Source organism: Takifugu rubripes, chromosome 1 (assembly GCF_901000725.2).
Source record: "Takifugu rubripes chromosome 1, fTakRub1.2, whole genome shotgun sequence".
Lineage (NCBI taxonomy): Eukaryota > Metazoa > Chordata > Actinopteri > Tetraodontiformes > Tetraodontidae > Takifugu > Takifugu rubripes.
The window spans coordinates 5,408,964-5,424,663 of record NC_042285.1 but is presented as its reverse complement, the minus strand read 5'-3'; the positions used below and the strand labels follow the sequence as shown (position 1 = coordinate 5,424,663).

The 15,700-nt window shown below is 45.2% G+C and overlaps 1 protein-coding gene across 1 annotated transcript in view; it reads right to left on the bottom strand.

The window, feature by feature from the left end:
- crygmxl2 (crystallin, gamma MX, like 2) overlaps positions 1 to 9,520 on the bottom strand; it is a 30,370-nt gene extending 20,850 nt beyond the window's left edge. The window contains exon 1 of the mRNA XM_011621817.2: positions 9,405 to 9,520. The gene's annotated coding sequence lies outside the window, so the exon portion shown is untranslated. The remainder of the gene's footprint in view (positions 1 to 9,404) is intronic.
- Between the last annotated feature and the right edge of the window lie 6,180 nt (positions 9,521 to 15,700).

Here is a 15,700-nt window from a genome sequence, read left to right as displayed (position 1 = left end):
CTGTAATTGTCATTTCCCAACTCCTCCTCACTCAGTGGAATCCATGCTTTGTTAATCATTTCTTTTAAATTACTTTTACAGGCGGTCTCACGTTGCCAGGGTCAGTGTTATTGTAACTGAGGTCACACATGTGTGTGACCTTTACAGAGCTCTACATCAAATTAGACAGGATCCGAAAATATTTGATGTTCAACAATACAACTCTGTATCTGTTCTATACTTTGCAGGTTAGGAAGGTCTAGTTTTAGGTACACATTTGGTCAGAAGCATCAACAGCTTAAGCACTATCTGACACCAGATTCACGAATTAACTACTTATTTATCTCCTGTTATTGGCCTTGAGAGGGCAATTTGTGACTAAAACAACCCTTTAAACGTCTCTGTCATTCAGTTTGAAAGCATTTTCAGAGTTGAAAGCTTTAAGGTGATGTTATAAAGGAGTTGCACTTGAGTGAAATATATTTTACGCTCTTCGCGGGTCTATTCAGCCGTGTGATATATGATGGGCTTCTTTGTGACAAGCAGGAGGCATATAGAGGCAGAAAGGAGGGCTGGATGGTGAAGTGGCTACAGCTGCCATTGCTCATCATAATGACATGTTGCTGGAGTGCACGCGGACGCGCATGCACGCAAACAAATCCACGCACACCTGCAGGTACGCGCTGGATGAGGAAGCGATGGGTGTATGCGTAAAAAATACTTTGCGCACGGGCGCATCCGCATAAGACTGAGGGGGGGAAAATGCGCAGGAAATGAGGAGAGGAGGCTTTGGATGTACATAAAAAAAACACCCGCGTGTCGATGCACACGCCTGCAACAGTCAGAAGGAATCACATAAGCACGCACGTTTGCGGATTGTGTACACAGATGCGCACGCGAAGATGCATCCCTCCACGTCGAGGAGCGGGCGCGCCGCCATACACGTTGGTGGCGCACACTGCAAGGCGCGAAGGCACCTTCACACACGCACCAGGCATTGCGTGCGACAGATGTTGGCAGGGATATTGCCAGGAAGAAAGCGCTTTCATTTCTTTTTATTCTCTCTGTATTTTGGCATGCCTAGCTCTGTACACAGTGTGGCCATGTCACCGAGGCTGCTTCTTTTCTCTTCCAGTTCCTCTCTGAATGCGCACCCCCCCCCCCCCCCTCTTTCTCTCTCCTATGTTATCATCATGGAACTGAAGTCATATGTGCCAAGAGAGATTAGAAGAGAATCGGGGTAAGCGAGGGAGACATTAGCAAAGATATTTTTTGTCAGTAATGAGCTAACTCTTTGTTATGTGCTGGGCTAAGGAGGTCTAATGATGACGTTTGTACCGAGAGGAAGAGACTGCGTCTCCAGAGTCCACACGCAGCCAGAATCCACGGGCTTTGGTGCAACTCTTAACTCTATTCAATTATGCAGATGAGCCCATTGGGCCGGTGTGAGCCGTCACTTTAATGATGATGTGGGTAAACAGACACTTCGCTTCCTTTACTGTCCCACTCCAACCTCCGTGGAAAAAAAATCTTATTTCTTATTTTGCTCTCGCCAGAAAGTTAATTGTCTCAGTCATTAAAGAGTTATCAGCTGTCACGCCACTGACAAAGATATAAAGAGTAAAGAAGGCAAAGGGATGTGAAGAAGAGAGAGTTGGGAGAGATTTATTCGTTTTGCCTTAGAGGCTGATGGCAAAGAATCTCCTAAGATGCAATCATGATATTTTGATGCAGGATGAAGACTGATCAACCTCTCCACTCCAAAGCCTCTTTGGAGATTACTCCCTGTTCCCCCGAGTGGCCACCGGGTGGCAGTAGAGCACAAGGAACAACTTATTCCTTTGACTGGCTCAGCTTTGGTTACAGCACAGATGATGATGAGGGGAGGCTTTTATTTTGCCTGTGTTACAGAAGGTACCCCAAAAGCTCTGGAAATCACACAAATTTAACAGCTGAATGTGTCCACATTATGATCGGGCAGCAGCAGTTGCACATTCAAGCCCCAGCAAATGTCCTCCAATAGAAAATATGTCAAATAATGAACTAAAATGTTAGCATCACCACTGTAAAAGACTTGGTATATAAAAATACATCGAAATATTGCATGCATCGATACAATACGTTGAAAAGTAAATGCTGCTGTTGGCACAAAACACTCTTTTCAGAAAAGGTAGAGATGAAAGTATAAATGCATGTTGATGGGAAATATATGAAAGGCGAGATTGGGCTGTTTCCATCTGCAGTTCCTCGATAACATTCATCTTTTGATTCGGGTAAATTGCTTTTACATTCTGACAAGGAATTACGTGGAGGAAAATGTTGCACTATTTACTTTGAATTATTAGAATTCTGTCTCCACTTTTGTAGCCCAAATTGCGTGGGAATTATTTATTTCCGAAGTCTTTAAAGGCAGAAATCAACCAAACGGGATCTTGTTTGCTTAATCAACAAATAAATCGGCGCTGCCTTGAATGATTTTCTTTTTAATCAGATATCAATAAAGTCATTCTCTTCCTTTTCAGCGTAAACTGCTGTACTTCAACACTAGTTTGTCTGTCTGACTGTGAAAGACCAAAGCAAAAAAACCAACCCCACGGGAGAATATTGCATAATATCAGATGTTTATGGCACTTAACTTACAGCCGAGCCTTCAGGTGTGGTCACCGATCAGCCGCTGTATCAAAGCAGGACATTATTCAGGAAACTTTTTCCCTTCTCTGCATGTCTTTGTCTTTCTACTGATTGCACGCTGGAAGCCCTGAGCACTTGTGACTGAAGACAAATTAACTTGGGAATGATTGTCACATCAATGCCTCGCTCTGCGTGCTGTTCATTTAAGTCTCTGGGCATCGAGACCAAAGTTTTGTCCTCAAAGTGAAGTTTAAAAAGAGCGAGAGAGAGAGAAAGAGAGAGAGAGAAGAAGAAAAACATCTGGCTGACACCATATTTCACTTGTTTCAATTGTCTGGCCAGCTGTATTTTCCCAGCCTGCCTTGTGCGAGTGGTCACCACCGTTTGCGCCTTTCCGGTGTGCCGCCGCCAGCAGCCACGGATCAAAGCTGCATACGTTTATTACGTTTACTGCAAGAGGTTATTGTCAAAACCCCGATTCCTTGAAAAGTGTGTCCATGGTGCTCAGATCATATGCAAAAGCCATTCATGGGCTTTTCTTCCTCCATGTTTTCACGTGTGCATTAACGACTGGGCTTAGTTCGGAGCAGCACGCACCCCACGTCTGCGTCGCACCGCCTAGCCTCACAACAAAATAAGGTGACATCTTCCAAATCAGGAACAACCTGCCCCTCCCAGCTCCCCTTCATAAAACATGCCTCCAGGGAACAAATACAAAGTGAAAGAATGTAGGTAAGCGAGACAAAGCGCGCGGCTGAGACGTGGCCATTGTGAGTGTTTATTGGACGCCATCTTCTTGTGATGTGACAGGGGGTCTGAGCCTCATCTCCACGCCGCGCATCTCGCCGCTCTCAGCGGGGGGCCCGCACTCCCCTTCTCCTCGGCACCACTGCCAGCCACCGTTGCTGAGGTGCTGCGCTAATAATTTAAACAGCCCAATCAAAGGCGGCGCGATGCTTCACACAAGGGAGAAAAAAGGAAGGGAGGAAAGTGATTATTAGTGTTTGGGAGAGGCAGCCAGAGTGATGGCGCCGAAGGAGGACTTTGATTCTGTGTCCGCGTCTTGTTTTGCAGGAGGATGTTTGGGTTTAGCCGCCAGGATTCAGGAGCGCCGGCGAGCCGCCGCTCAGCGATGTTCACCTTTATTTTTGTCTTTCTTTGAAACGCTCAAGGCCACTGTGCGTAATCATAAACCACGCACGTGCATTATTCGAAGGGGAAACAATTAGGGTTTCGTCTTTCAGGACACTGTGTTCAAATTCCATTTTTTTTCCTTCAAATGTTGTTTTGACTGTGTACAGTGTGAAGAGAGAAGCAGCATTTGGGGGATCGTGCTGAAAGAACCGAGCAGCACTTTGAAAACCACTTCTAAGCGGTAGTTAAAATAGTTAATTCTCAGTCTGGTGTGTTGTTGGGCTACATTAAAATCACAACTGTGGATCTATTATCTGAAATGAAAACATCCACACTTGCTTGCTTCTTCTTGCACACGGCAGCCAAGCACATACACGCGTCCATGTGTGTGTGTGTGTGTGTGTGTGTGTGAGTGGAGATGAATCACCGTGGCTTGTCAAGAGGTTGGTTAATAAACACATTTGATGTCATGCAAAACCCAGTGGTGTTGAAAGGGTTTTGTTAGTGTGTTGATATCACCTCCTGTGCATAAAGCTCCACTTAAAACAATAAATAGAAATGAGCGCATCCAAAGCCCCTGCAGTTTAAACTATATGCCTTTGATATGGGATACCTATTACTGTTGGCTTTATCTAATGGATTGGATTCCCACACCTCATCCTTTCTGTTTCAAAGCGCTGAAACCTTCAAATGTAATGTACCATCAGCGCATTACTGACTCAGGAGCCATCGACGGCTACGTTAGCTGCCGGCGCGTAGTGTAATACAGTTTAAAAACAGGGGGCGTGGCCTTTGACCTTTGAGTTCTTCTGTTTTGCTTTATCCCCCTTCTGTCAGTTCCGCTTTCTTTCTCACAAGCTCTCGCAACTGCGGATTCTGGATTTCCCTGAAGGCCGCAGCAGAACAACTTGTGCATGGAAACATCTGGAGCCGCCGAGCAGCAACAGCTCCATTCTTCCTCCTCTCCTCCACCAGTTGTGAGAGGAGCGCTCGTTCTTTAGTCCAGCTGCTAGCATTGGGTAGCCCAGCGGCAGGTGGTTCACAACAGCCCAGGCTGATTTCCGAACATCTGAATCCCAGTTTCCTTTGAAACAGTTTCCTTTGAAATCTCAGACTTGATTCAATCAGATTCCTGGCAGTTATTAACGGGAGGGCAGCTAATTATTGTTTGGCTTGTCTATTTTATTTTGTTTATTTCGCATAAATCATTGAAACACGCATATTTGCTTAGTTAATTTATACCCGTGTTTAGACACTAGAAGATATCTAAAACTGATCTTGATACTTTTCCTATTTTGAGCAAAGAAACTACAGATACGAACCACAGTTGAAGTTTACTTTTCTATCCTCATGTTACAGTCATTAATTTTGCCCGGTGTTTTTCTGCCAAAAAGCCAGCGTGTATAAGACAAGACAAAAAAAAAAAGAAAGAAAAAGTTTTGTGATTCATATACATATTTCCAAAATGTAAACATGCACAAACATCCTTGTAATACGAGGCAGTGGCGCTCATGGGACCTGTCTCCTTCCAGGGAAACGCTACTGCTTTAGAGAACGTGGGCCACCAAAGTCAACACCAAATGAAAAGTTTGTTTTTCTCCTCATTCAGGTGCTTGAGCATCTCAGGATGCGTCTCAGAACTTTTTTTTTTTCAGAACAATCATGAAAAAATATCTACCACCGTTGGATTTATGTAACCTTTAACTCCAGACAATGAGTGAGTTTTAGACATGAGTTTTACTTGTCTCATTATTTTCTTGGACTTTGGTGCAGAAACGGGGCTCCAGATCCCAACTTGAGGGTGATTCCAGCTGTTCTGTATAAATAACCAGCTCACTCCAGTATCATCGGCTGGCCCAAAAACCATTGGGCGTGAACATTAAACTGTAATATCGCCTCTAGGGGAGGATGTGGGTTCTGTAGATGCAGTCGTTCCTACTAGAGCAGTTCCTCATGCCTGTATGTGAAACTCTTTATATCCCCCTCGTCTGTCCTGCTTTCTAAAATAGTTCTGGCAAAAAAAAAAAAAAAACCACACACACAGACAATAATTTTTTTTAAAAAAACACCTCCACTTGCCCCAAGTTTAGCACCACACCGCACTTTTGGTTACCCTCAGCGGCTCACTGTTTCACTTTAAATCCCCTAATTAAAACAGAGCAAGCCTAACCGTTAGTTTGCTCAGCAGGTTATCCACATTTGGCCCTTCCTCTCTTTTCTTCCAATCAGAGGGACAAATCGCCTCTCCGGGCCCATCACAGCACAAATTATACATTGTATGTCTGCATATATGCCTCGTGTATGTTTATCCTCTTACGAGACTTGTCATTAGAAAGTATGGAGTGCATGTGAGGTCTTGCACGATAGCAGGGTGCTGCGTGTGCAGCGCGCTCTATATAGAGCACGCTCGTGTGCGCTCTTTGTGATTGCGCTTGAAAGTGCGCGTCAAAGCAAGCAGACATCTCCGGCATCAGCCAGCAAACAGCCGTGAAGGGGCGGTCAGGCAGCAGCTGTTTGTTTATTTAGATCTAACTTGTAATTACATCTGCGACAGACTGCGCCGCGGAGAAAAAGGCACTTTTGCCTCCGCGCGCCAGCCAATCGTCAAAGGGCGCTCGCTGCCCCCCTTGATTACAGTCGTGCGCTTCATCCGCGCCATTGCGACAGCTCTGCGGGGGGAGAGCGGAGGCCCCACTCGCGGCTCATTTAGGAGCTCATTGTGTGTGACTCAACTGTTGCGGATGTTGTTGGTGTTAGGAAACCTCACACTCGGCAGAAGGACACTTTTGCCATTAAAGGCGGTCTAAACTCGGAACGAGGGCACTCGCGGGCCGCGCGTAAAGCGGATCAAAATGGAACAGTCGCAGAACTTCTTATCAGGTCGACGAGGATTTTCTTTTTCTTTTTCTTTTTTTGCTTGCGACACAAATATGTAAATGCGCGTCGTGCATGCACGTTTGCCCCCTGTCCCCCCTCCTTTGGCATTCATGAGCAGTTGTGACGACCTCATCAGACGGCGCTGATGCAAAAGACAAAACCACAGACCTCAAAATGAGGTGAGGCAGGAGACGCAGACTCCACTTCACAGGAGGCGCTCGAACTGAACCCAAGCGCCCCCCCCCACCCCCCGCTCTCCTCACCCCATCCCTCTTTTCTTCTCCCGCTAGTTTAAAGTTGTCCTGGCTTTTATTTTGAGAAATATTAATTTGGCAGAAGAGTGGTGTCGTCGCCGAAACACGACACAAAAGAAGTATAAAGAGAGAGAAGGGCGAGTGTAGGGGGAGGAGAGGGAAGGGGGGTGAAAAAAAGAGGCGCAATGCGTGCACATTTCTCTCGCTTGACGTTTTGCTGAAGTTTGTACGCCACTTGAGCCCGCCGTTTCCCTCGCTAATGATACCAGCGGAGCCTCTCTGGGGAATGGCGTCCGTCGTGCGCCTGGCTTTCACATTTCCAGCACCAGGTATTTTGGGATACGCAAGCGGGGACGACGAGGCACATCATTCCAAGAGCTCATGTGGCTTTTTCTCTCTTGGTTCCTCTCTCCTCGCCAATCGGCTCCACTCCTCTCCTCTTTCTTGTTGTTGTTGTACTTCTGCACACGCAGACATTCTCTGTCTCACTCCAGCTTCTCCCTCTTTCTTCCTTCCTACCTCCCTTCCTCTTTTTCCCTTCATACTTTTTGATTTGCGGATGATTTGAGATGGGGGGAGTCTTTTTTATTAACTTATTCATTGTATGTGAAATCAAGAATTTTTACTCCCTTTTCCCCCTCTGCTTCCTCTGCTTTTTTCCTCTTGGTTAAGGCAAATGAATGTTTAAAGAGGTAATTTACTGGGCCCTGGCAGGATCCACATTGTGTGTTACACAAACAGGCAGCAACAAAAGGAAATTCTAATCTAGATGGTAACATGACTGCACAGAGGATCCTCGGCGGGGGTCTGGATGAATTATACAACAATCTGTGTTCTCCCCCGTTTAATTTAAAGGTCTGTTTTCAAGGCTATCGCAAGCTCCTACTTCAGAGGACAGACTCGGCCCGTTGAGGTCAAGCCCATATTGACAAATATCAAGAGGCAAAAAAGGGGCGCCCAAAACGCAGATATGAATAAGTAAAGGAAACCGGATAAGCAAACATTAAAGGGGGAAAAAGGGAGAGGGAGGCAGCGAGACGCACAACATCTTATTGGCCGTGAAGCGTGGGGGCCCAGACGCTGTCTTCCAAGGAACTGAGGAAAAACATAAAAACTGAGCATGTGGAGACACGTCGTTTTAAATGGGAAATAATCGTTTGTTTGATGGTGCTGTGTGGCTGCCAGAGTCTCTCTGGTTCCCGCTCAGATGTATACAGGAAGGAGCTGTTGTCGCTCACAGCCGGCCGTGGTCCCAGGCCCGTCGGACCTCGCCCTCGAGACTTTTGTTGGCAGAGGTGAGAAACGTTCACTGAGCCGAAGGTTCTAGAAGTGGTCCACTGTGTTTCTGTTGCGTTACGTAATATCCGTGACTCTCCCGGGTGCCTCGTTTTCTTTTTTCAAATTATTTTTAACTTCCACTGATGTATTTTCAGATAACGCCGAGTCATTTCGATCAAAAGCTCTTAGAAGAACGGCCCCCGTCTGACACCTCTCTCCTACTCTCAACCTTCCGCTTTTTCCAACCTGGTTTCAGAAAATTAGAATCAGGTGGCGACAGATTTGTCCAGTCACCCTGACTCACCTCTTGTCACCACTGGTTTTTGTGCGCTCCCTCACTTCCTCCGCTCTCCTTCCCAGTCCATCATAACAATCAACAGGTCATGGCCCCCTGACCCCTCCTCTCCATGCGGCTGACTGCCAGCCTGTTTCTGACAGGATGAGTTTGACCTCTGACCCCTTGAGCTGACAGCTCAATCAGCTTTTTATGGCACCAGTCAGGACAGGGACGCCTGTGTGGTAGAAGACATGTGACAGCCCCCTGAGGCTTCTCTCAAGCCCGATTCACACAGCTCCTGTGCGATGTCTCCACAACAACCATGTGTAGCATCTATTTTTTCCACATAAATAACAAGTCCAACAGTTGCCTCCTGGTGTAATTTTAGATATCCAGCTAAGGGTCATGAGGGTAGCATGATGATAAACTTGTGTTTTAATTTGCATGGCTTATGTCTATTCTCCTCTACCTGTCCTCACCCATCTCCTCCTCTGCCCAGCCGGCCATCAGCAGGAGGGTCCCCCTACATGAGCCTGGTCCTGCTCAAGGTTTCTTCCTGTTAAAGGGGAGTTTTTCCTTGCCACTATCGCTTGTTTGGGACAGGCCCTGGGATTCTGTAAAGCGCCCAGAGACTATTTTGATTGTGACAGATGCTATAGAAATAAAATGATTTGATTTGAGAAAATAATTAGCAAATCAGCAGTAATATCTCACACCCTTTCAACAGAACATGGCTTTACTCTTCTCTCTATGCTTTTTTGAAAACATCAGCTTGTTACAGTCAAAAAAACATCCCAGCATCTTGATTCAAACGCGTAGTCGTTTGGTTATTGTTGTTTAAGAAGACATGGCTTTCATGCTGCTTCCCGACCTCAAGTATCATAACCACTTCATTTTGGTGATTAAAAGAAAAGAGAACTCTGATGCAAATCTGGCCCCTTGTTCGCAGCAGAAACCTTACTGATGTTCCCTACCTGTGCTGCACCGCTGGTTTAACCTCCAGGGATGACCAGGCAGTGATCACAACGCTCAGAGGAAGTTAGCAGCCCCGACTCTCCAGAGGCCAGCACTTCCTCTTGATTTCGCCTGTTCTTTCGAGTGAGAAAAGGGAGTTAAAGATGAAAAAATACCCCTGCAATGCCGTGTGTGGGCTTCACACAATTGTAAAACTGCGTCATCAGCACAAAGATAAAACTTGAGTACATGCGTGTGTGCGTATGTGCACGTGTGTGCACAAGTGCGTGTGTGTATTTTAGACAAGGTGCCTGCCCTGGAGCTAGATAATGTGAACAGAAGCAGATGGGGAAACTTAAACGCACACCCACTAGGGTATAGCAGAGCTGGCACAAAGTAATAAGAGGTCTTAGAACATCTCCCAGCCCTAGTCGATGCCAGCTTTTCTCACTAGCACTGAAACTGGATGACAAAGAGAGCAAAAAAAGCGGGTGAGTGAAAAAGAGAGAATGCATTCGACGTGTGGATGTGTGCGTCTGTGTGTGTGTGTGTGTTTTGTGCAGCGCCTCTACTTTTTAGTTCTTTTTTTGCATATTTATTCTTTTATGAACCTCTCCCCTCTCTGTCCTTCTGTTTTGTATCTCATCTGTTGTGTATCGAAACTAAACATGTTTGGTTTTAAGAAAACACCACCCTGTATAAGCCACATTTTTAAAAAAATGCTGCATTTTATTTAATTCGTTTAAAAAAAAGCTACAGTTGGTTAGACATGTCAGCTTAATCCAGCTGCAGCGAATTACAGGATAAATGTGACTCAGATGATCAGTATTATCAAGGAACAAACACAAAATTACATTTACCATATTAATATTCTGGTAATCTCTCTGTCAAGATTGTATCTCATGTTGCATATTACAGTGGCTATCGTAGCAGATCACCAGGCACGCAGATGTCACCACTGACCTGGGCTGTACTGAGCTTCATATACAACAATCAATGTTCAAACAGGTTTGTTGAGAAAAGCATACATTACATTTAACTTTTTACATGGTGTTCTGTGTGTGAAATACAATAATGCAAATTTGCGATGCGCAAAGAGTAAAAGGGTAATAACAGTAGGCAGCGACAGTTTCTCCCCTCCACATGAAATCACCTTGGTGTTAAACAAAGGTCGATCACCGTCGCTGTCTCCCCTTTACTGTGTCACGTGACAACAGTTAGAAGCTGTAATGTTTGACAGCCACAGCAGTCAGACTGAGGATGACAAATGACTTGTGAAATGAATACTCTGTTGTTTAAATAAATCCTTAAATTACGGTGTCCCTCAGGGCTCAGTATGAGGTCTACGTCTCCTTGTGTGTATACTAATTTGTATGTCATCAGCTTTCCCCTCCCCACAAACCAGGCTTCCTAGTTCTAAACTTCTGCCAGAAGAGAGAATTGAGATGTACAGTAAGTAAGACTCCATACCTTCGTAAAATCCGTGAATGACTTTTCCTTTATCCTCTTGTTTTGGCAGGTTTGTCACTTTTCATCATGTCTGCAGTCCTTGTAATCAAGTGCTGGAATTCGACTGTCTTAGCAACCAACCTGAGATGCCTACATTCTTAAATTAAACCCCTCTGCAACATATTTAATCCACTTTTAATTTTAGCCCTTTCCACAATGACTACAGCTTCTAGTGGGACTGTTGCTGGTCTGACCCCACCCTAGGCCCATTTAACTGCTGTAAATACATATCATAATCTTAATTAGCATTGCAAAGCATGCATTAGCTTATATAGCAACATGATAGATAACATGGAATGCTATCTATATCAGTTGAGGGCTCTGTAATGACTTTACGCTGCATGAAACAACTACAAATGTGTGATGTTAAAAGGTTTGCATTCTTGAATAAACACAATCAGGTTTAATTAGGTAGCTGTCCATTAATCACGCCTTAAGCATTTGCGCCAACCTGAAGTCATGCATCCCACTTTACGAAGCATCCGAGTCACTTGGGACCAATCCGTTAGGCTCATAAATCAGTTGTGGAACTCCACACGAGCCAGCTGAGGCAGGCTGGGGGGAGAAGAGGGGCCAGTGAGTCCTTCCACAATAAGATACACATGTTGCCTTGTGGGTGGGTGCTGCAGAGGTCACGGGGGTGTGGAGGTTAATAATGAGGTGAACTTGATCTTCTGCAGACCTTGGAACGACTGGTCATTTTTTCCCCGTCCAATATCTCAGGAATATATGTAAACAAGTGGAGGATGGGAGAGGAACGAATCGTCTTATTTGTGACAGTTTATGTCTGTAGTTATGTTTGGCCCGTCACTGGGAATTGAACCAGAAACCTTCCCTTACAGACTGAGCTGCAGCTCCAACAAACTTAAGTGCCGATGCTGCCTGTGCCTCTATTTGACCGTTTCCTGTTTTCCTCTAAAGCAAATCAAGATGTGCATTAAAGCAGGTCAAGGCAGGGTCACAGCAGGTTCACAGCAAAAAGACTAAAAAGGCTTAAAATTGGATCTTTTACATAAGAATTTAGACCTTCTTGTATTAAAGATGAAGATATTACGTTGAGCTGTCAGTCAGGATATTACATAAGGTACTTTACATATGAAACACTGGATCTGAAATGACACAGAACACATTTTCTGAAGGATGTGATAGTGATGCACCAGGACGGGCACCGTGCTTGGCAATCTTCTCTTCTCCCCTGCTATCAGAACTGCAGGAATTGACGCATTTATACTTCTAACATCACAGCTGGGAGATCCAATTTGCAGGCAACAGCTTGCTCTACATTAGGTATAATATTTAAGCAGAATACATTTTACTGGTGGGCGTCGGGGATGAGTTTGGTGCCAGTTTTGATGCCATTTTAGGCTTTTCTTTCAATAACAGGGAGCTGTTGTTGTCTCCCTGACTTTATAGACACACAAACGCACACACACACATCACTTATGTAAAAAAAAAAAAACAACCTCAAGTTTGATTGATGAGGAAATAGATGGTAAATTGCTGTGTCCATCTTGATGGATGACATCATTTGGCCCAATGTGCTGATCATGTATGCCAAACTAGAGCCTCGCCCACCTCCCACCCCCTTCCCTCTTTTTGCTTACAATTGATCAGTGGGTAGTTTTTGCAGCCTCCTTTGAATTTAATGCATGAGGAGGGAGAGCAGTTGACACTGCTCTTTACTGCCTGTCCCAGTCCCTTGGCCCCCCTCCCTCCTTTCCGCTCCCCCATCCATCTTAATCTGAAGGGGGGGACTGTGCCATGACAGATCCAGTAGCATTCTGTTTGTTTAGCCTCATTCACAGACAATCACTCTGTTAAATGGGCCTTCTGCTTTTTAGATGGATGATTGTTTACATGGGTTCAATTATAGGGGGTGTCTAAATAGAGACTTATTGAAGGGTAGACTAAGAAGGATGGGCAGTGATTGTCAGCGCTTGATATTTTCTGTCAGTATTTGTTCTCGTCATCAAACCGGGGCAAACATTGTCAAACCTTTCAATTCCAACCGCCTTGTTTGCCAAGGAATTTTGTAAAGATGCCGTTCAAACGCCGCGCTTCAACATTACAGGCAAACGTTCAAATTTATTCTCGAATTTGACACGATGACGAGCCGCGCGGCGGAACGTGTAAACAAAATCAGGAAACAGCCTCCGTCTGGGGTGAAAAGGGGGCGTCACATCCACTGGCACAGCCATGCATGTTCCTCAATCAAATTTCCCGCACGTGTAAACAGCGTTGCCAGGCCGTGCTCTCCCAGAGGCTTATTTTCTGAGAGCCATCCAAGCGCCACCTCATATTCAAATGGGCTGACAGGTGAAGAAGAGTCAGTGAGCGCACACGGGTGGGGGGGAGATGGAGATCGTCGTGATTGATGGTCCAGTGGCACGTGGTGGCAGCTGGGTTTATGAGCCAGAGCAAATCTTAATATTGAGAACACGGCTGCCGTGTCACGCCCGTCGTATTAAGAATTATTTGACAATGCATTATGTTGGAGATCTGTCACGTAAAAAAGATGAGCGTGCCCTCCCCTGTGGCCACAATCACAACCTGCAGTGAAGTAAAACGCTCCCCACCCCTCTTTACGCCTTTAAACAGGGGCCCATTGACACAGGCCCTTTAGCCAGTCAATAGGTGCACAGATTTAACTGCTAATTTGTTGCCTCTGTCCTTCATTCTATTGTCTAACTTTAGGTTAGCATGCATGTGTTTTAATCCTGGTTAAACCCAAGCTATGCTTTTATGATATAACACAAACCCCAGGTTACATTAGTCAGTTGCACCACTTACTGACATATTAATTGCACCTATGACACTACAAATAGCTCATCCTACCTGGTTCGTTTGCCGGCTAACGCAGTTGTAGGTGTGACTGAGTGTCCTTGAGCTGTCGACATATGAGTGTGGCAAAAATAAAATCCTGTAAGACATCAGTGTAGATTGAAAGTGTCCTCATCAAGGTAGTTACATAGGTTGGATCAGCTAAATTTACTTAGCTTGAATAAACTTTACGTGCTAGCACAAGTTTAGGCTACTGCATATGATCACACAAATGAATTATGTAAACCAACATTGTGCTCAGAAAAGCCTTTCACAAATCTTTCCTGGCAGCTAATAATAGTGGAGCAGCATAAGAAAAAAGTTTAACTATTAAACTGTTTCTTTTTTTTACATCTTTGTACGTCATTAGAAGATGTCTACCTGTTTTGAATTTGGACATTTTGATGAAGGAAATTAAGCCTGGGGCTGTTTTTGTTTGTTCAAACACACAAAAACACAACTGCTCTGTGTGCATGTGTGTGTGTGCATGTGTGTGTGTGCTTCCTTTAACGGCGCAAGAACTGAACATGACAATGAAAAGCGCGCCATAACGACTTCAAGGTGTTAATCTGATATTCATTTAGATGTGAGCCGCGTTCCAGCAAATAGTGGAGGAAACAAATCATTGGCCCTTTAATAATAATCAATGCCTGAACCCCCCACCCACCGCTAACAACCCCCCTCACTTGCCCCGTGCATCATCTGGTGTGCTGTTTGTGTGTGTATGTGTATACGGTATGGTGTGTGGTGTTTCTAGGTGTATGTATTTTCCTGTGGGGGTCTCTTTGGCTGACCCTGTGACCCCTCTTTCTCTGAGGACCGCCAGCTAAGAACCAAGCAACATATCAAAGAGTGTGTGTGTGTGTGTGTGTTGGGGGGGGCACAGCCAGGCCACTGGGTTTCTGGCAAAATCATCTCAATAAATAAATATCACAAGACACTGCTGGAGGGGAAAGCTTTGAAGTGGAGGGGGTTGAGCCCCATTCTCTCTTTTCTCTCCCACTCTTTCTCAACTTTAATACAGGCACTTCTCCTCCAGTGTCTTCACTCAGCGTCGAACTCTCACCACTTGCTCCGACAAAATGGCTCATGTGCGCTCCCTTGCACACAACTCAAGAACACCAAACATTCAGGGGCTAGCAGCTTCCCTCTCAGAGGAGGCGAGAGTCGGAGGAGCACAGTTTTGCTGTCGATAGATCCAGGGTGCCGGGTCACGCACGGGTGGAGGAAAAGTCTTTAATTTTCTTCCACGATGTCGAGATGTTCAGGTTGAAAGAAAGATAAGCAGGAACGTTCTTCACATTTTTCCGCAGTCGCGTCAAAAACAGATGTCAGATGAACGGTATTTGCCCCTAACAAGACAGATTCGTCAAGGTTTGGAGCAAATATGGAGGGAAATGTTTGGAAGTTTATTGCAGCATTTTTAACAGTCGTTGCTTCATGTTGTCACTAGACAGACGCGTTCATAAGCGACCCTTAGGGATGGATTGCATCGTCTACTTTATGGAGGGAGGTATAAGCCGGTGTGTTTTACCCTCTGCAGATGCGCCACATTCCCCGGTCTGCAGACACTGAATTTCACTTGGAAAAAAGCTGACTGCCCTAAAAAAAACATCCCTGCCGCACCCTCCAACAAAAGATATGAAATGTCACATGCTGTCTGCAGCGAGTGGCCAGACGCAGTGCTGACAGCAGCATTGTTGGCTATTTTCTGTGATCTGAAATGAACATAGTGCGGTGGAACCGGTTCGGCCGGGTCGTTGCTAAAGCCCCCCCCCTCCCACCGCCTTCTCATCTCAGAAGATTGCGGGGGGGTTTTTTTGGAACGATTGTTTTTCCAGCATTCTTCTGTTGTCAGAGGACAAAAATTCAGCAGTCAGTTTATATTTTAAGGAGATTCTGCTACTGTTTAAAGCTGGTTGTCCACATTTGTTATGTTGTAAACTGAAATGCAGCACAAGATAAATTTATGTTTGCACTTTGGGTG